The sequence below is a fragment of the Crotalus tigris genome, unplaced genomic scaffold, assembly GCF_016545835.1.
Source record: "Crotalus tigris isolate CLP2741 ecotype Arizona unplaced genomic scaffold, ASM1654583v1 scf7180000017666.379230911805:20528666, whole genome shotgun sequence".
Lineage (NCBI taxonomy): Eukaryota > Metazoa > Chordata > Lepidosauria > Squamata > Viperidae > Crotalus > Crotalus tigris.
In genome coordinates, this window is record NW_024096552.1 from 4,106,080 (window position 1) to 4,128,366 (window position 22,287).

Below are 22,287 nucleotides of genomic sequence, written 5' to 3' on the forward strand. Positions count from 1 at the left end.
AAGCAACAGCACACACAGTAATGGGAGTCCCTAGATTGCCCACGTAACATCTTTGTTGTGTGAGTTGCACTGGATCCATCAATTGATGATGCTGGTCATCACCTTTAAAGCTATTTCTTTATTATAGCAATAGCAGTTAGACACATGTATCACCCCACAGCGCTTTATAGCACTCTCAGTTTACAGTGTCAGCATATTCTCCCCAACAATCTGGGTCCTCCTTTTACAGATCTCAGAAAGATGGAAGGCTGAGTCAACCTTGAGCCCTATCAGGATCGAATTCCAAACTGTGGGCAGAGTCAGCCGGCAACACTGAATTCTGACCACTGAGCCAACAGGACACCTGTCTTTATTGTCCTACATTTATTATTTTTGCATCTATCTGTTCTACCAGGTCAAATATGGTGGGCAAGCTCCTAGCCCCTTCCCTTAAATAAACACTCTTCCCCCTGAAGTGTGGCAGGCCTTTATCCTCTGTGTCTTCCGTAAAGTAAGGAAGATCCAGTTTCCCCCCTAAGCACTGGGATAAGAAGAGGCGCCTGCACATCAGAAGCCTGAATTCAAACCAGGTTTTTGTTTATATGCATTTGGTTTTAATAGTTTAGTTTATTAATTAGCCCATTGGCCATATCAGAATACAGAGTTCCAAACATTAACAAAACCCTCTAAAAACAAATTAAAGTGAAATTGGAGTAAAATACAACAATCTGATGCGTAGATAAGTGAAATAAGATCTCAGCCAAACCTTTTTACTCAAGTACTCTGCCATATTAAACTTTGTTTTCAAATTCTGCCCGCACATAAGATATGTTGTATTAATATGGGGTTCCCAATGGGTAGTTAGTAAGGCCAGGAGGCCTGGTTAACTTCTAAACTGAACAAAAGCAAGAATCACCTTTTTGGGACTCCAAGATCATCAAAATGCCATCTATCTTGTTCAGATTTCTTCCCTCATGTTTAATAAAACAGGCTTGACTAAAAAGAATCATGCAAGAAATTAATAATTTCTCAGCTAAGTTTCCAGTAAGAGACAAGAAACAAAATTCAAGATCAAATTTTTCCTCATGTGGAATTTCTTCTGTAATAAGAGAGGGATTTAGTGCAAAACACTGTCCATAACCGGGGCATCTGAATGGTTACTCTGCTAAGTGTAACTTTACATGATTTAAAAGTTTATACCTACTAGTGAAATCTCTCCCAAACTCTGGGCACTCATATGGTTTCCTCTCCTGTGTGAATCCTCTGATGTCTAACCAGGTCAGATTTCCAAGAGAAATTTTTCCCACAATATGGACACTCATAGGGTTTCTCTCCCGTGTGAGTCCTCTGGTGTCTCACCAGTTCAGATTTCCAAGAGAAATCTTTCCCACAATATGGACACTTATAGGGTTTCTCTGCTGTGTGAGTCCTCTGGTGTTTCACCAGGTAGGAATTGTGACAGAAATCTTTCCCACAATCTGGACACTCATAGGGTTTCTCTCCCGTGTGAGTCCTCTGGTGTCTCACCAGGTCGGAATTCTGACTAAAACTGTCCCCACAACGACATTTATATGTTTTCTCTCCTGTGTGAGTCCTCTGATGTCTAACCAGTTCAGATTTCCAAGAGAAATTTTTCCCACAATCTGGACACTCATAGGGTTTCTCTCCTGTGTGAGTCCTCTGGTGTTTCACTAGGTAGGAATTGCGACTGAAACCTTTCCCACAATCAGGACATTCATAGGGTTTCTCTCCCGTGTGAGTCCTCTGGTGTGTCACCAGACTGGAATTCTGACTAAAACTTTCCCCACAACGACATTCATATGGTTTCTCTCCTGTGTGAGTCCTCTGATGTCTAACCAGGAGGGAATTCAAACTGAAATCTTTCCCACACTCTGGACACTCATATGGTTTCTCTCCTGTGTGAGTCCTCTGGTGTGTCACCAAGCTGTATCTCTGACTGAAACTTTTCCCACACTCCGGACATTCATATGGCTTCTCTCCTGTGTGAGTCCTCTGGTGTATCACGAGGAGGGAATTCCAACTGAAACCTTTCCCACACTCTGGACACTCATAGGGTTTCTCTCCCGTGTGAGTCCTCTGGTGTTGCACCAGGTAGGAATTCTGACTAAAACTTTTTCCACACTCTGGACACTCATAGGGTTTCTCTCCCGTGTGAGTACTCTGATGTTTCACCAAGTAGCAATTCTGACTAAAACATTTCCCACAATGACATTTATATGGTTTCTCTCCTGTGTGAATCCTTTGATGGTTCACCAGGAAAGATTTTGAAGAGAAATCTTTCCCACACTCTGGACACTCATATGGTTTTTCTCCTGTGTGAGTCCTCTGGTGTGTCATCAAGCTGTATCTCTGAGTGAAACTTTTCCCGCACTGTGGACACTCATATGGCTTCTCTCCCGTGTGAGTCCTCTGGTGTTGCACCAGGTAGGAATTCTGACTAAAACTTTTTCCACACTCTGGACACTCATAGGGTTTCTCTCCCGTGTGAGTACTCTGATGTTTCACCAAGTAGGAATTCTGACTAAAACTTTTCCCACAATGACATTTATATGGTTTCTCTCCTGTGTGAATCCTTTGATGGTTCACCAGGAAAGATTTCGAAGAGAAATCTTTCCCACACTCTGGACACTCATAGGGTTTCTCTCCGGTGTGAGTCCTCTGGTGTATCACCAGGAGGGAATTCCAACTGAAACGTTTCCCACAATCTGGGCACTCATATGGTTTCTGTCCTGCAGGAGTCCTCTTGTGTCTTACCATATTAGTGTGCATGCTAAATCTTTGTCACATTGGGTTGTCTGGTAGAGCTTCTCTCCAGTATAGGTCCTTCCATGAACCATAAGGGAACTACTCTGAGTAAAGTTTTTGCCTCACTCCAAACATTTGTGTCACTTTCACTGGGTGGATCATCTCCTGCATAATCAGCTGTGATCCACAACCTCTATTTTTCCCACATTAGGCAGTCTGTGGGGTTTTTTCAACACTGATATTTTTGGATTCTTGAGGAGACCAAAACTGTTTCTGATTTCTTACTTGGAGGTTCTTTGAGTCAAGTCTTCCTGAAAGGGTTTAATTAATGCCTGTCCATTTTGGATCTCCAACGGACCTCTTCCTTCCCACTGACTTCCAGTTATGTCCACTTTTTTAAAAATTTCGATATTATCTCCCTTGACTTTTACATCATGTTCCCTTGAGTTGCACATGCTTTATTTTTTCCAGCTCAAAATTTTGTTCTTGTTATTCTCTCCCTTGTCTCTCATCAGGTGAGAAAGGAGAAGAGTTTTCAAAATTTCTGGAGGAAGCAGAAAAGGTTTTGATTGATGCTTTGTCTTGCATTTTAATGCTGCTTCTCATTCTCTGTGGTCCAGAGTGTTCTTCTTGGCATCCTCTTTGTCTGTAAGATTCATATTAACGTGTCAGTTTCATTATTGTTTAACAAATGGGTGCAAGACATGTGAAAGCAGCAAAAAGAAAACCCTTACATTAGCAATAAAACATCAAAATTCTAGTATAACTTCTAACATTATTTATGATTCATTTGGCAGATAGAAGACTAGCAAAATCCAAATTCAAATATTGATTCAATTATAAGATTCTTTTGGCTTGGATAGATCAAACATATATGAACATCCATGCCCATAGAAATAGACACCTAAGATCGATGTATGTCTGTGTGCATACGAGTCTGTACATCAGTTAAAATAGAGCTGGAAGGCACCTTGTAGATAGATCTTCTAGCCCAACCCCCTTGTCAAGCCGGAGACCCTACACCATTTCAGACAAGTGGCTGCCCAGTCTCTTCTTAAAAACCTCCACTGATGAATTGAAGGGGAACTCATCAAACTTGCAGATGACACCAAAATAGTATTTTGTTGGGAGCACAAGTCCCCCCTTCTTGGAAAAGAGCGTTTATATCACTGATTCCGAAGGAGGATCAAGATCTTACAGAACCTAAGAATTACAGGCCAATATCTTTGTTAAATGTAGATTATAAGATTTTCACTAAAATTTTGGCAAACAGATTAATGCAGGTTATGAAGGATTTGATTCACAGTGATCAATCAGGATTTATAACAGGGCGATATATGAAATATAATCTAAGACAAATTATTAACTTAATTGAGTATCTGGATAAGAACAATCAGATTCCTGTGGCTTTTATATTTTTGGATGCTGAGAAAGCTTTTGATCAATTAGATTGGCAATTTTTATTCTCATTGGTAGAGAAAATGAATTTTGGGGTTAAGTTTTTACATGCGCTTAAAGCTATATATCAGCAACAATCTGCTCAAATTGTTGTTAATGGGGGACTGACTGAGACTTTTAATATTGAAAAAGGAACAAGACAAGGATGTCCATTATCTCCATTGTTATTTGTTTTAACACTGGAGATTTTGTTGATCCAGATTCGAGAATCAACGGTACTCAAGGGTATAAAGATAAGAAAGAATGACTATAAACTGCGGGCTTTTGCGGATGATTTGGTTTTAATTTTGGAACAACCAACTCGAGCGGTTGATTGTTTATTAGAACTTATAACACAGTATGGAAAAGTTTCTGGTTTTAAAGTCAATAATCATAAGACTAAGATATTATCTAAGAATATGTCAGTTAATGATAAGGAAAGTTTAGTTAAAGCCACAGGTTTTCAGATGGTGAAAAAGGTTAAATATTTGGGAGTATATTTAACTGCTTCAAATGGAAAATTGTATAAGAACAATTATGAATTATTATGGGCAAAAGTACAAAAGGACTTAAATGACTGGAAAAAATTGCAACTGTCAGAGAATTTCAGCTGTAAAAATGAATGTTCTACCAAAGTTTCTTTTCTTATTTCAGATGATACCTATTTTAAAAAAAGATGTAAATTTGGAGGAATGGCAGAAGGGTATCAATAAATTCATTTGGGCTGGGAAAAAACCAAGGGTTAAGTTTAAGATTTTGGAAGATGCCCGAGAAAGAGGAGGACTTAAAGCACCCAATTTGAAATTATATTATGATGCAGCCGCCTTAACTTGGATAAGTGATTGGCTTAACTTAACAAATAAGGATATTATTTCTCTTGAAGGGTGGGATTTAATGTATGGTTGGCATGCATATTTAATTTTTAACAAGAAAGTGGACTGGGCTTTCAAATCACACATTTTGAGGAATGCTTTACTCCGAGTTTGGAAAAAGTATTATCATAGGTTAAATTATAAAATACCTATCTGGGGGATTCCTAGACATGCAATCGAGGGAATTTCTAAGGGGATGAATTTTGACAAGATTTCGTATAAAGAATTATTAATTTGGTCAGGTTCGGATTGGCATTTAAAATCTTTAGATGCATTAAGGCAAGAAAATATTCTACAGTCATGGTTTCAATATTTACAAATAGTGGATAGGTGGACTGTAAATAAGAAAGAGGGAATAAAGTTAGAAGATGAAAATTTGGTTATTCAGATTAAAGATCAGAATCAGGCCATATAAAAAGAATTTATAATGCTCTAATAGAATTAGATTCGGAAACAGAATTGGTTAAAGATTGTATGATTAAATGGACTCAGAATATCCAGGAACCGATCCCATTGGATTTATGGGAGATAATTTGGATCAGAAATGTTAAGTTTACACAAGCTCAAAATTTGAGGGAAAATTTTTACAAAATGTTTTATAGATGGCATTTAGATCCTAAAAAATTATCTTGTATGTATTCTAATTTACAACCCAAATGTTGGAGATGTGGTAATATGGACGCAACATACTTTCATGTTTGGTGGAATTGTAAAAAGGTAAAGGCTTTTTGGATTATGATTTGGTGGAACATTCAAAAGATTTTTAAAAGAAGGATAAAGTTTACTCCTCAATTATTCTTACTGGGTATTTTTGTGGACTTAAATGACAAAGAAACTATTTTAATGTTGAATTTATTAACTGCAGCAAGGTTACTAGTAGGCTCATATTGGAAGAAAGATTCGTTGCCTACTTTAGAAGAATGGATATTTAAAGTTTCTAATTTCACAGAAATGGCAAAAATTTCTGCTTATTTAAAGGATCATACACAAGAAAGATATATTATTGTATGGAGAAGATGGATAGATTATATTCAGAAAAAGTATGGGACTACAAACTATCATTTATTTTATGAATAATGGATTTGTTTATAGCAAATGTTGTAGAAGAGATTTGTTTATGATGATGTAATTTAAGGAGAGTTGAGGGCTAAGTATGATTTTTTTTCCTTTTCTTTTTTTCTTTTCCTTTTTTTAAATTAATTTTGTTACTAATAACCCTGTACTCTGCTCTGGGAAGTGAGGGGGGGAGGGTTGAGGGGGGGTGGGTGGGGGGGTGAGTGGGTGGGTAAGGATAATATAGATATGGTTGTTTATGAGAGAGGTGCTGCTTGGGCCTTTCCCCTATGCTGCGTTCATGTGCTTGAGAGGGATGAGAGGGGAGGAAGGTGCAGGGAGGAAGTAGGATGGTGAGGAGAAGGGGAGGGGAAGAGAGTAGGAAGGGAGGGGAGAAAGAGGAGGGAAGTAGGGAAGGTATTAGAGAGGGTGGACGCAGCCTGGGGGGAATGGGCAAGCGGTACCAATGGTTATGAATTTATTTTATCTTGTAAATTGTATTCTGTATGTGGAATAAATGGAAAAATAAAAACTTTAAAAAAATCTAGTATAACTTCTAACATTATTTATGATTCATTTGGCAGATAGAAGATTAGCAAAATCCAAATTCAAATATTGATTCAATTATAACATTCTTTTGGCTTGGATAGATCAAACATATATGAACACACATGCTCATAGAAATAGACACCTAAGATCGATGTATTCTGTGTGCATACGAGTCTGTACATCAGTTAAAATAGAGCTGGAAGGCACCTTGTAGATCTTCTAGCCCAACCCCCTTCTCAAACCGGAGACCCTATACTATTTCAGACAAGTGGCTGCCCTGTCTCTTCTTAAAAACCTCCACCGATGAAGCACCTACAACCTCTGGAGGCAACATCACCACCAGATGGATCTGTAGGTGGCTGGCAAAACGTACTCAACAAGTATTCCTCAAGGGCACTACATCCACATGGAGAGAAGTAAGCAGTGGGGTATCACAAGGTTCCGTCTTAGGCCCAGTACTCTTCAATATCTTCATCAATGACTTAGATGAGGGAATTGAAGGGGAACTCATCAAATTTGCAGATGACACCAATCTGGCAGGAGTAGCCAACACCCCAGAAGACAAACTCAGGATCCAAAAAGATCTTGACAAACTTGAACAATGGGCCCTATCCCACAAAATGAGTTTCAATGTAGAGAAAAGCAAAGTTTTACATTTAGGCAGGAAAAATCAAAGGTACAAGTAGAGATTGGGCAAAACCTAGCTTAAAAACAGTAACTATGAGAGGGACCTTGGAGTCCTAGTGGACAATCACTTAACCATGAGTCAGCAGTGTGCAGCATTAGCCAAAAAGGCCAGCCGTGTGCAGCATTAGGTAATTCAGGGTTATATAAACATAGAATCAAGACCACGCGAGGTATTAGTACCGCTTTATAAAACCCTAGTAAGACCACACCTGAAATACTGCAGCCAATTTTAGTCACCATATCACAAAAAAGATGTTAAAAGTTTGGAAAAATATCAGAGAAAAGCAACTAAGATGATCAAAGGCCTCGAGATTAAAACATAGGAAGAACGGCAGCAGGACTTGAGTTTGGCTAGTCTAAATAAAAGAAAAAATAGGGGAGACATGATAGCAGTATTCCAGTATTTGAGGGGCTGCCATAAAGAAGAGGGGGTCACGCTATTCTCCAAAGCACCAGAGGGCAGGACGAGAAACAACGGTTGGAAACTGGTCAAAGAGAGAAGCAACCTGGAACTAAGAAAGTTCCTGACAGTGAACAGTTTGCCCCCAGAAATCGTGGGTGCTCCTTCACTGCAGATTTTTAAAAAGAGACTAGTAACTTGTCTGAGATGTTATAGGTTCTCCTGCTTGAGCAGGGGGCTGGACTAGAAGACCTCCAAGGTCCCTTTCAGCTCTATTCTATTGTCACTGTTAGGAAGTTTCTCCTTAATTCCAGGTTGCTTCTATCCTTGATTAGTTTCCATCCATTGTTTCTTCTCTTGCCTTCTGGTGCTTTAGAAAATAAATTGACCCCCTCCTCTTTGTAGCAGCCCCTCAAATACTGGAATACTGCTATCATATCCCCCCCCCCCCAAATCCTTCTTTTCTCTAGACTGGCCATACCCAAATCCTGCAACCTTTCTTCGTATGTTTAGTTTCCAGGCCTTTAAATTTTAGCTTCTCCCATCTCCCAGCAGAAAACTAGAGGCAAAAGTTTTAAATCATACAGCGTTAAGTGTAATATGTGAAAGAAAGTGAAAGAAACAAGGCAATTGTATTTGCTCCTGGTTTCTCCTCCGAACTCTCAACTCACCTTCCAGCTTCCCCTTCGACCCTGGGAAGAGTACGACTGCCTCCATCCCCACGCCTCCATCCTTCCATGGATGAGCCGGAAGAGGAAGTTCCTCTGCCCTTTTCCTCTCCTCGACATCCTTTCTAGCAATACTCTATGCTTTTAAAGCCTTTCACCTCAGCTCCTCTCCCTCCGCCGACGCTGCTGTTAGATTGACTGTTTTCCAGCCGCTAGTGTTAGAGCTCCACCTAGTGACGTAAGGCTGAAAATACGCTCACTCTGTCTAGCGTTTCTAAGATGTTTTAATTAAGAGCCGTTTTCCTCTCTTAGTGACCACATCCATAACTTTTCTCCAGGACCATCTAGCCCTCGTCTGTCCTTTGGGGTTTCGCAGGGACCATCCCAACCTATCCAAAACGCCTAAAGCGAATACATTATTCCCCGCCCTGATTACATCTCCCATTGTTCGAATTCTATCCCCCTCTGCCCTTATTTACAAATTTTATGGCTACTAGTTCCTAAGCGGGTTGTCTCTACAGCAGAGGTAGGCAGCCTTGGCTCTTTTATGACTCCTGAGCCAGTTCTGGGAGTTGAAGTCCACGGGTCATAAAAGAGCCAAGCTTGCCTACTCCTGCTCCAGAGTAACTATCGTAGCAGCAAATTCTGGTTAAGAAGGGTTTCTAGCATAGGATAGGCCTTCCTACATACAATTCTCAAGCTTCAGGTAGGTTCGTTAAATTAGAAACATGTGCAATGTATTTTCTTCACAGGCTAGCAGGTGTTAATAATGATGATGATGATGATGATGATAATAATAAAGTCCAACCCCCTGCTCAGGCAGGAAACCCAACCCCCTGCTCAGGCAGGAAACCCTACACCATTTCGGACAGATGGCTGTCCAGTCTCTTCTTAAAAACTTCCAATGTTGGAGCATTCACCGTTTCTGGAGGCAGGTTGTTCCACTGGTTAATTGTTCTAACTGTCAGAAAGTTTCTCTTAGTTCTAGCTTGCTTCCCTCCTTGATTAGTTTACATCTGTTGCTTCTTATCCTGCCCTCAGGCGCTTTGGAGAATAGTGTGACTCCCTCTTTTTTGTGGCAGCCCCTGAGATATTGGAACACTGCTATCATGTCCCCGCTCATCCTTCTCTTCATTAATCTAGACATACCCAATTCCAGCAACCGTTCCTCATATGTTTTAGCCTTCACTCCCCTAATCATCTTTGTTGCTCTTCTCTGTACTCTTTCTAGAGTCTCAGCATCTTTTTTACTTACAGTTCTGTAAAAACAATAGGCCTTTCCCCCCAAAAATCCCTTTTTCTTTTCATATTTTCTATTAATTTTTACATTCATATTTCTCAAATTGTTGCAACATTTTTCCAACCTCTTCACTCTCATCTTTCATTTTCCATCCAATCATAGTCTTTACAACAAACAGTTATTATTGGTCTACACTGCAAACAACAAACTGGCATTCCAATTATTAATATTCAAATAATATTCAAGAGGACTTCCAAAGTGGATTACTCATGCCTTGAAACCCTCCTGTTTGCATCACTGCCCTGGGCCACCAAGAAACTTCAGCTGGTTCAGAACGCAACAGCACACACAGTAATGGGAGTCCCTAGATTGCCCACGTAAAATCTTTGTTTTGTGAGTTGCACTGGATCCATTTCTTTAAGGTGCAATTGATGATGCTGGTCATCACCTTTAAACTATTACTTTATTATAGCAATAGCAGATAGACATATATATCACCCCACAGCGCTTTATAGCACTCTCAGTTTACAGTCTCAGCATATTCTCCCCAACAATCTGAGTTCTCCTTTTACAGATCTCAGAAGGATGGAAGACTGAGTCAACTTCGAGCCCCATCAGGATCGAATTCCAGGCTGTGGGCAGAGTTAGCCAGCAACACTGAATTTTGACCACTGAGCCAACAGGACACCTGTCTTTATTGTCCTACATTTATTATTTTTGCATCTATCTGTTCTACCAGGTCAAATATGGTGGGCAAGCTCCTAGCCCCTTCCCTTAAATAAACACTCTTCCCCCTGAAGTGTGGCAGGCCTTTATCCTCCATGTCTTCCGTAAAGCAAGGAAGATCCATTCTTCCCTCTAAGCACTGGGATAAGAAGAGGCACCTGCACTCAGAAGCCTGAATTGAAACCAGGTTTTTGTTTATATGCATTTAGTTTTAATAGTTTAGTTTATTAATTAGCCCATTGGCCATATCAGAATACAGAGTTCCAAACATTAATAAAACATCTAAAAACAAATTAAAGTGAAATTGGAGTACAATACAACAATCTGATACATAGATAAGTGAAATATATTTCAGTATCACTCCTAAAATCTACCCCAATAAATCCCACATATGCTGATCTCAGCCAAACCATTTTACTCAAGTACTGTGCCATATTAAATGTTGTTTTCAAATTCTGCCCGCACATAAGATATGTTGTATTAATATGGGGTTCCCAATGGGTAGTTAGTAAGGCCAGGAGGGCTGGTTAACTTCTAAATTGAACAAAAGCAGGAATCTCCTTTTTGGGACTCCCAGACCATCAAAATGCCATCAGTCTTGCTTGCCCTGTATTTATAGGGCAAGTAAATGTTAGCCGTGGAGGCCTTGCAATTTGCCATTTGCAATGTATGGGGTCTATTGGTTTCTGTATTCAGGTTTCATTGCTGTAAATCGGGTGGAGTCACCTTGAGTTGGGGTGCCACATACATTTTCTTAACAAAGATACATATCTCGTGCTTAGTATATGTAGAAATAACTCAAGGTGGCAAAGATACCTAATATAGATCTAAGCTCGCTTTCTCTGGCCCAGCACAACCATGACTCTGTGAAAGGGAACGACTTCACTGGGCTAGACAAAGGAAGCTCAGATCTCTTCCCTCATGTTTAATAAAACATGCTTGACTAAAAAGAATCATGCAAGAAATTAATAATTTCTCAGCTAGGCTTCCAGTAAGAGACAAGAAACAAAATTCAAGATCAAATTTTTCCTCATGTGGAATTTCTTCTGTAATAAGAGAGGAATTTAGTGCACAACGCTGTCCATAATCTGGGCATCTGAATGGTTACTCTGCTATGTGTAACTTTACATGATTTAAAAGTTTATACCCACTACTGAAATCTCTCCTACACTCTTGGAATGTGATATGGTTTCCTCTCCTGTGTGAATCCTCTGATGTCTAACCAGGTAAGATTTCCAAGGGAAACCTTTCCCACAATATGGACACTCATAGGGTTTCTCTCCCGTGTGAGTCCTCTGGTGTCTCACCAGGACGGAATTCTGACTAAAACTGTCCCCACAACGACATTTATATGGTTTCTCTCCTGTGTGAGTCCTCTGATGTCTAACCAAGTCAGATTTCCAAAAGAAATCTTTCCCACAATCTGGACACTCATACGGTTTCTCTCCCGTGTGAGTCCTCTGGTGTTTCACTAGGTAGTAATGCTGACTAAAACTTTCCCCACAGTGATGACATTTATATGGTTTCTCTCCTGTGTGAGCCCTCTGATGGTTCACCAGGGCAGATTTCGAAGAGAAATCTTTCTCACAATCCGAACACTCATAGGGTTTTTCTCCTGTGTGAGTCCTCTGGTGTGTCACTAGGCTGGAATGCTGACTGAAACTTTTCCCACACTCTGGACACTCATAGGGTTTCTCTCCTGTATGAGTCCTCTGGTGTGTCACCAGGTTGCAATTCTGACTGAAACTTTCCCCACAATGACGACATTTATATGGTTTTTCTCCTGTGTGAGTTCTCTGGTGTGTTACCAGGTGGGAATTCTGACTAAAACTTTTCCCACAATGACATTTATATGGTTTCTCTCCTGTGTGAGTCCTTTGATGGTTCATCAGCTCAGATTTCCAAGAGAAATCTTTCCCACAATCTGGACACTCATAGGGGTTCTCTCCGGTGTGAGTCCCCTGGTGTGTCACCAAGCTGTATCTCTGACTAAAACTTTTCCCACACTCTGGACACTCATATGGCTTTTCTCCTGTGTGAGTCCTCTGGTGTATCACCAGGAGGGAATTCCAACTGAAACCTTTCCCACAATCAGGACACTCATATGGTTTTTCTCCTGTGTGAGTTCTTTGATGGTTCACTAGGACAGATTTCGAAGAGAAATCTTTCCCACACTCTGGACACTCATATGGTTTCTCTCCTGTGTGAGTTCTTTGATGGTTCAACAGGACAGATTTCGAAGAGAAATCTTTCCCACACTCTGGACACTCATAGGGTTTCTCTCCGGTGTGAGTCCTCTGGTGTATCACCAGGAGGGAATTCCAACTGAAACGTTTCCCACAATCTGGGCACTCATACGGGTTCTCTTCTGCGTGAGTCCTCTTGTGTCCTACCATATTAGCGTGCATGCTAAATCTTTGTCACATTCCGTTGTCTAGTAGAGCTCCAGTATGGGTCCTTCCATGAACCGTAAGGGAACTACTTTGAGTAAAATTTTTGCCGCACTCCAAACATTTGTGTCACTTTCACTGGGTGGATCATCTCCTGCATAATCAGCTGTGATCCGCAACCTCTATTTTTCCCACATTAGGCAGTCTGTGGGGTTTTTTCAACACTGATATTTTTGGATTCTTGAGGAGGCCAAAAATATTTCTGATCTCTTACTTGGAGGTTCTTTGAGTCACGTCAAGTCTTCCTGAAAGGGTTTAATTAAAGCTTGTCCATTTTGGCTATCCAAGGGACATCTTCCTTCCCACTGACTTCCAGTTATGTCCACTTTTTAAAGAATTTTGATATTATCCCCCTTGAGTTGCACGTGCTCTTTTTTTTCCACCTCAAAACTTTGTTCTTGTTATTCTCTCCCTTGTCTCTCACCAGGTGAGACAGGAGAAGAGTTTTCAAAATTTCTGGAGGAAGGAGAAAAAGTTTTGATTGATGCTTTGTCTTGCATTTTAATGCTGCTTCTCATTCTCTGTGGTCCACAGTGTTCTTCTTGGCATCCTCTTTGTCTGTAAGATTCATATTAACGGGTCAGTTTCATTATTGTTCAACAAATATTTGCAGGACAACTGAAAGTAGCAAAAAGAAAACCCATATATTAGCATGAAAACATCAAAATTCTAATATTACTTCTAACATTATTTATGATTCATTTGGCAGATAGAAGACTAGCAAAATCCAAATTCAAATATTGATTCAATTATAACATTCTTTTGGCTTGGATAGATCAAACATATATGAACACACATGCCCAAGATTTATGTATGTCTAACCTAAGATTCATGTATGTCTATGTGCATACGAGTCCGTACATCACTTAGAATAGAGCTGGAAGGGACCTTGTAGATCTTCTAGCCCAACCCCCTTCTCAAACCGGAGACCCTATACCATTTCAGACAAGTGGCTGCCCAGTCTCTTCTTAAAAACCTTCACCGATGAAGCACCTACAACCTCTGGAGGCAACATCACCATCAGATGGATCTGTAGGTGGCTGGCAAAACGTATTCAACAAGTATTCCTCAAGGGCACTATATCCACATGGAGAGAAGTAAGCAGTGGGGTATCACAAGGTTCCGTCTTAGGCCCAGTACTCTTCAATATTTCATCAATGACTTAGATGAGGGAATTGAAGGGGAACTCATCAAATCTGCAGATGACATCAAACTGGTAGGAGTAGCCAACATCCCAGAAGACAAACTCAGGATCCAAAAAGATCTTGACAAACTTGAACAATGGGCCCTATCCAACAAAATGAGTTTCAGTGTGGAGAAAAGTTTTACATTTAGGCAGGAAAAATCAAAGGTACAAGTAGAGATTGGGCAAAACCTGGCTTAAAAACAGTAACTATGAGAGGGACCTTGGAGTCCTAGTGGACGATCATTTAACCATGAGCCAGCAGTGTGCAGCATTAGCCAAAAAAGCCAGCAGTGTGCAGCATTAGGTAATCCTGGGTTGTATAAACAGAGGCATAGAATCAAGATCACGCGAGGTATTAGTACCGCTTTATAAAACCTTAGTAAGACACCTGAAATACTGCAGCCAATTTTGGTCACCATATCACAAAAAACTGATCAAAGAGAGAAGCAACCTGGAACTAAGAAGAAACTTCCTAACAGTGAATAGCTTGCCCCCAGAAATCGTGCGTGCTCCATCACTGGAGATTTTTTAAAAAGAGGAAAGTAACTTGTCTGAGATGTTATAGATTCTCCTGCTTGAGCAGGGGGCTGGACTAGAAGACCCCCAAGGTCCCTTCCAGTTCTATTCTATTCTATTCTATTCTATTCTATTCTATTCTATTCTATTCTATTCTATTCTATTCTATTCTATTCTATTCTATTCTATTCTATTCTATTCTACTCTACTCTACTCTACTCTACTCTATTCCTCACTGTTAGGATGTTTCTCCTTAATTCCAGGTTGCTTCTCTCCTTGATTACTTTCCATACATTGTTTCTTCTCTTGCCTTCTGGTGCTTTAGCAAATAAATTGACCCCCTCCTCTTTGTGACAGCCCCTCAAATACTGGAATACTAATATCATGTCCCTCCCTAATTCTTCTTTTCTCTAGACTGGCCATACTTAAATCCTGCAACCTTTCTTCATATGTTTAGTCCTCAGACCTTTTAGTTTAGCTTCTCCCATCTCCCAGCAGAAAACTAGAGGCAGAAGTTTTAAATCATACAAAGTAAGTGTAATAATGTCTGAAAAAGAAACATTATACAGTATCAGCCGACATGTTTCAGCCTAGTCACTTCTCTGCTTTTACACCCTGGGGAAACAAGTGAGCTCTATTTGCTCCTAATTTCTCCTCCGAACTCTCAACTCACTTTCCAGCTGCTGCTTCGACCCTGGGAAGAGCACGACTGCCCCACCTCCATCATTCCATGGATAAACCGGAAGAGGAAGTTCCTCTGCCCTTCTCCTCTCATTGACATCCTTTCTAGCAATACTCTATGCTTTTAAAGCCTTTCACCTCAGCTCCTCTCCCTCCAGTTGGATGTCGCCGACCTTGCTGTTAGATCAGACATGTCAAACACAAGACTCGGGGGCCAGATGCGGCCTGCGAAGTGGTTTCATGTGGCCCACGAAACCACCTTGGAAACAGTGAGGGAACGGCCCCCACTGCCTGGGCCCTGGCCTAGGCTGGCTGGGAGCCAGTGTACAATTTTGTGGTGGCCATCTATGCTGAAACGCATTCAGTCTTAGCTCCACAAGGCTGTCTGGAAACAGCGAGGAACCAGCCCCTGCCGTGTTGGACCCATCCCCTGGGTGCATGCTGGGGAGTTGTCAACCTTTGTGAGGAATGAAGAAATGCACCATCGCCTGGAAGTGGCCATCAAATGGCCCTCACCTACTTCACATATTACGCTTGATGAGCTCGCCGGAGGGGTTTCAGCAGGCACTGAGGCTCCTCCAGTGGCCATGACTTGGCACTTGCCCTGGTCCCATCCCCTTCTGCCAGAGACCCTCAGATCTGTCCCACTCCTGCCCAGGCCCCCATAGGCACCCTTCTTTTTTTTTATTGAAAATTTTTTAAGTTTTACAAAAAGATTCCCTTCCCCAAACCCTCCCAACCCTACCCTACCCTCCCCCGACCTTCCCAGAACTGAATACAGGCTTAATTAAAAAAAATTTTTTTTAAAAAATCTTAAAATACATATAAACCATAAGCAAATCTAAATACATTAATTAAACAAATTATAAAATAGTTAACAACAATATATAAAAAAAATACAAGAAGAAAGAAAAAAAGAAACAGAAAAAGAAAAAATCAAATAAAAAAAGAAAAATTAAAAATTAAAAAATATATCTATGAAATATCTTAAATTTTAAATATAAATTATTCAAAAACTAAATAATATTTTTATATCCAACTTATATTGTATAAAATCTATCCATTTTTTCCATACCAGGAGGTACTTCTCTTGCGATTGATCTTTCAAGAAAGCCAAAATCTTTGCCATTTCCGCCAAATAAGAAACTTTAAGAAACCACTCTTGCAAAGTAGGCAAAGATTCCTTCTTCCAACATTGCCCTACTAACAACCTGGCCACTGTAATTAAATTTAACATCAATATAGTCTCTTTACTATCACAATCAGAAACAATACCTAACAAAAACAATTGTGGGGTAAATTTTATCCTTCTAAAAATTCTTTGAATATTCCACCATATCTTAATCCAAAAAGCTTTTATATTTTTACATGACTACCAGATATGATAATAAGTAGCATCCAAACATCCACATCTCCAACATTTAGGCTGCAAGTCAGGATACATACGAGACATTTTTTGTGGATCAAGGTGCCATCTATAAAGCATTTTATAAAAATTTTCCCTTAAATTTTGGGCTTGTGTAAATTTAACATTCCTCACCCAAATAATCTCCCAGGTATCTAATGGAACCGGTTCATCAAAGTTTTGTGCCCATTTAACCATACATTCTTTAACTAATTCTGCTTCTGAATCCAATTCTACTAACACCCCATAGATTCTCTTAATATGAGTTCGTCTTTGATCTTTTATTTGTTTTAACAAATTCTCATCTTCTCTAAGCAAACCCACGTTACAATCTATCTTCCACCTCTCCACTATTTGTCTATGCTGAAACCATGAATAAATAATATTTTCTTGTGTTAAATCTTCCAAAGATTTTAATTGCCAGTTTTTACCATCCCATCTAAGTAATTGTGCATAAGAAACACCATCCATCTTAACTCCTCTCCTTATCCCTTCTATCGCATGCCATGGTATACCCCATAGTGGAATTTTAAAATCACTTCTATGATGTTTCTTCCAAACCCAAAGTAAAGAAATCCTTATAATATGAGATTTAAAAACCCTATCAACCTTTTTATTAAAAATTAAATAGGCATGCCATCCAAAAAGTAAATCCCAACCCTCCAAGAGGAGTACTTCTACATTTGTTAAATTAACCCAGTCACTAATTAATGTTAAAACCGCAGCATCATAATACAATTTCAAATTCGGTACCTTGTGTCCACCTCTCTCACGAATATCTTGTATAATTTTAAGTTTTACTCTTGGTTTTTTTCCCTGCCCAGATAAATTTATTGATACCTTTCTGCCATTCATTTAAATTAACCTCATTCTTTAAAATGGGTATCATTTGAAATAAAAAAAGAAACTTTGGCAGAACATTGATTTTAATCGCTGCAATTCTCCCCAAAAGAGATAATTGCAACTTCTCCCAATTTTCCAAATCTCTTTGTATTTTGACCCACAGCCTTTCATAATTATTTTTATACAATTTTGCATTAAAAGCAGATAAAATAACCCCCAGATATTTTACCTTATTAACAACCTCGAAATCTGTCAACCTAACCAGGGTCTTCTTGTCCAGATTGGTCATATTTTTAGGCAATATTTTAGTCTTATTATTATTAATTTTGAAACCCGAAACCTGTCCATACTGATATATCAATTGTAATAGCTCTATTACAGAATCAGTTGGTTGAGATAAAGTAACAACCAAGTCATCTGCAAAAGCCCTTAATTTATATTCTTTTTTATTAACTTCTATTCCTTTTATTTGCTGTGATTCTCGAATTTTAATCAACAAAATTTCCAAAGTTAAGACAAACAGCAATGGTGACAATGGACAGCCCTGTCTAGTCCCCTTCTCAGTTGAAAACACCTCTGACAAACCCCCATTAACTATAAGTTGTGCCGTTTGCTTTTGATAAATAACACGAAGAGCTTGTAAATTTTTTTCTCCAAAATTCATTTTCTCAATTAATCTTAACATAAATTGCCAATTCAGCTGATCAAAAGCTTTTTCAGCATCTAAAAATATCAATCCTGCAGAAACTTGATTGTTTTTATCTAAATATTCTAATAGGTTAATAATTTGTCTAACATTATTCTTCATATACCTTCCAGTTATAAAACCTGTTTGATCCATATGTATTACATGATGCAAGACCCTCATAAGTCTATTAGCTAAGATTTTTGAAAAAATCTTATAGTCTACATTTAAAAGAGATATAGGTCTATAATTCTTTGGTAAAGTGAGATCTTGGTCTTCTTTTGGAATCAAAGATATAAAAGCTCTACCCCATGACAAGGGGGTCTCTAAGCCCTGTAATATATTATTAAAAATCTCCCTTAAAGGTTGAATCAACTCTTGTACCAAAGTTTTATAATAAATAGATGTCAATCCATCAGTACCCGGTGCTTTACCTAATTTTAATTCTTTAATTACTATCTCAATTTCTTCACTAGTAATCAGGCCATTAATTTCTTGTTTCTGATCTTCTGTTAGTTTAGGAAAATTAGCATCTTTTAAATAATTATCTATGTCTGAAGCCTGTACTTTAGTACTCATATATAATTTTTGATAATAATCTAAAAAAGATTTCTTAATCAACTCCTTCTGATATACCAATTTACCATTATAATTTATTTTATCTATAGTTCTCTGTTTCTGCTTCTTTCTCAATTGATAAGCCAACCATCTCCCTGGTTTATTGGCATTACAAAATGTATTTTGTTTCATATACAATAAATTAGTTGCAGTTTGATCAACCATCAACATATTAAATTGTGATTTAAGCAATTTTATAGATTCCTTAATCTTCTCATCTGTGGAGTTTAAAATCAGAGCTTTTTCTTTTAATTTAATCTCATCTTCCAACTCCTTACGTTTCTGCACCTGCTTCTGTCTATGAACCTTATTCATTTGTATCAAAATCCCCCGCATGTAAGCTTTACCGGCATCCCATACCATTGACATTGAAGTTCCCTTATACATATTTAAAGCAAAGTAATCCTTTAATTGCTCCTTTAATTTTTGAACATTCTTTTCTTGTCTAAATAAATTTTCATTCATCCTCCAAGATCTCCTTGGCACCCTTCTTGTGAACAATGTAGAGCTGGCCATGCCCACCCAATAGGCCACACCCACCCCACCCACACTCACCTACTAGGCCACACCCACCTGCCCCCCCACGGGCAACCGCAATGCTGGTGCGGCCCTCATTGAAATTGACATCCCTGTGTTAGAGTGACTGTTTTCCAGCCACTAGTGTTGTGTTACAGCTCCACCTAGTGACGTAAGGCTGAAAATACTCTCACTCTGGCATTTTTAAGATGTTTTAACTAAGACCCGTCTTAGTGACCACATCCATAACTTTTCTCCAAGACCATCTAGCCCTCATCTGTCCTTTGGGGTTTCGCAGGGACCATCCCAACCTATCCAAAGCGCCTAAAGCAAATACATTATTCCCCACCCCTGATTACATCTTCCATTGTTTGAATTCTATCCCCCTCTGCCCTTATTTACAAATTACCTTTTATGGCTACTAGTTCCTAGGTAGGTTGTCTGTAGAGCAGGGGTAGGCAACCTTGGCTCTTTTATGACTCCTGAGCCAGTTCTGGGAGTTGAAGTCCATGAGTCATAAAAGAGCCAAGGTTGCCTACCCCTGCTCCAGAGTAACTATCGTATCAGTAAATTCTGGTTAAGAAGGGTTTCTAGCCTAGCAGAGGCCTTTCTAAATACAAGCTTCAGGTAGGCTCGTGAAATTAGAAATATGTGCAATGTATTTTGTTCACAGCCTAGCAGTGTTGTGGTTCCAGCTAATGAAACATTCCAAAGAACTTCCAGGCATTTGTTTTCCTAAAAGTCTTTTATTGTTGCAAAATGTCTGCACAGGCACAACGGAGGGATGCTAGGATCTAAGTTCTCTTCCTCTGAGCAGTTAAATTATCAGCATGTTCCCTCCCTAAATTAGCCCTCATATCTCACATTATCCAATTAGTGTGAAGGTCAAATGTTTTCTTCCTCTTTCTTTCCCTGGCTTTAGCCCAACGCCCCTTCTGCTCTGTATTAACCCCATAATTACCAGACAATTCTACATACTGTCAAAAGCAAGAATATACAATATTTGCAGCGTTGACAAGCAGGTCTTCTTACAGCTCTGTAAAAACAATACGCTTCCCCCCCCAGAAATCTCTCCTTTTTCTTTTCATACTTTCTATTGATTTTTACATTCATATTTCTCAAATTGTTGCAACATTTTTCCAACCTCTTCACTCTCGTCTTTCATTTTCCATCCAATCATAGTCTTTACAACAAACCGTTATTATTGGTCTACACTGCAAACAACAAATTGGCATTCCAATTATTAATATTCAAATTTCCAACACTACTAATAGTTTTACCCATCCGGCCAAGTTAGGGATCCAATCATTGAGTCCTTTCAAGGGATTCCAACCGTCCTTCCCTCTGGCTCTAGGCTTTTGTTGTAATTTATTGATTTGTTCATGATGTTTGCAATGATTTCAGAATAATCAGGCACATCTTAGCTAGTATGATCTACCCAAGCAGAACAACTATAATCAATTCGCTCTGCACATAGCCCTCACATTACAGAAGCTGCTAAACTCTCTATTTCTAATTGTTGTCTTAACAACATAGTCCTTAATATTTTTATTCCTTCACTTAAGAACATTCTACAACTTTGAGTCTCAGAGCGCTGGTTTTGGCGCCGGTTTCACACCCCACCTCCGCCAGGCTGATCTGACGCTGCCCTCCTAAGAGGAAGCGCAGTGATTGGACAGCGGCCACGCTACGAATGGGAACAGGCTATCCCTCAAACTTTTCCCACAATCTGGGCACTCATATGGTTTCTCTTCTGCGTGAATCCTCTTGTGTCTTACCATATTAGTGTTCATGCTAAATCTTTCATCATATTGGGTCGTCTGATAGAGCTTCTCTCCTATATGGGTCCTTCCATGAACCATAAGGGAGCTTTTGCCAAACTCCAAAACATTTGTATCACGCTTCACTGAAGGGATCGTCTCATGTATAATCAGCTGTGATCTGCAACCTCTATTTTTCCCACATTAAGCAGTTTGTGGGGGTTTTCCATCACTACTATTCTTGGATTCTTGAGGACAAAAATGTTTCTGATCTCTTTCTTGGAGGTTCTTTGTGTCAACTCACTCTTACCTTCCTGAAAGGATTTAATTAATGCCTGCCCATTTTGGCTATCCCAACGACTTCCAGTTATTTCCCCTTTTTCTTTATTTGGATATTATCTTCCTTGACGTCTCGTGTAATGTTTTGTTGAGTTGCACATGCTCTATTTTTCCATCTCAAAACTTTGTTCTTGTTATTTGCTCCCTTTTCTCTGATGAGAAAGGAGAAGAGTTTTCAAACTTTGTGCAGGAAGTAGAAAAGGTTTTGGGTGATGGTTTGTCTTACATTTTAAAGCTGCTTCTCATTCTCTGTTGTGCAGAGTGCTCTTCTTGGCATCCTCTTTATCTGTAAGATTCATATTAATGGGTTAGTTTCATTATTGTTTAACAAATGGGCACAGGAAGTGTGAAAGCATGAAAAAAAACAACATATATTACCATGAAACATCAAAATTCTAGTTTAACCTCTAACTGTCAATGCTGGTAACACAGAATCTTTCCGCTCTGACAACTGATGAAAATGCAGACATTTTCTCTATTCCTTTAACATGCTTTTTTTTACTCTAGAAATTAGGGGCAGCAGAGAGAGGGGGGGGATTGGAATGTAAGCTCAGCTAGCCATAATAATAATGCTGCTGTGGAAATACGACAAGTTGATAACTTTTTGTGGAGCTGAGAACAAAAACCCATGCTTTAAGCTAAATGGGGATTATGATTTATGACAGTTAATTGGGGTGGGAGTTGTACTTTGTTACTTTGTATCTGGGGGAAGGGAAGAGTTTTTGGGTTCATTACCTTTGGTCATTACCTTTAAAGGTAATGTTGGTCATTACCTTTAAAGCCCTATATGGCTCAGGGCCAGGCTATTTGTGAGACCCCCTACTACCTCATAGTTCCCTACGTCCGGTTAGATCCCACAGGCTGGGCCTCCTTCAGGCCCCGTTGGCCAACAAGTGCCATTTGGCGGGGCC

The 22,287-nt window shown here is 39.4% G+C and overlaps 1 protein-coding gene and 1 pseudogene across 1 annotated transcript in view; both read right to left on the reverse strand.

Moving 5' to 3' along the window:
- Window positions 1–570: 570 nt before the first annotated feature.
- Window positions 571–21,269, reverse strand: LOC120305129 (annotated as a pseudogene).
- Window positions 21,270–21,420: 151 nt separating this feature from the next.
- LOC120305130 (zinc finger protein 850-like) overlaps window positions 21,421–22,287 on the reverse strand; it is a 30,730-nt gene continuing 29,863 nt past the window's right edge. The window contains exon 3 of the mRNA XM_039336546.1: window positions 21,421–21,662. The gene's annotated coding sequence lies outside the window, so the exon portion shown is untranslated. The remainder of the gene's footprint in view (window positions 21,663–22,287) is intronic.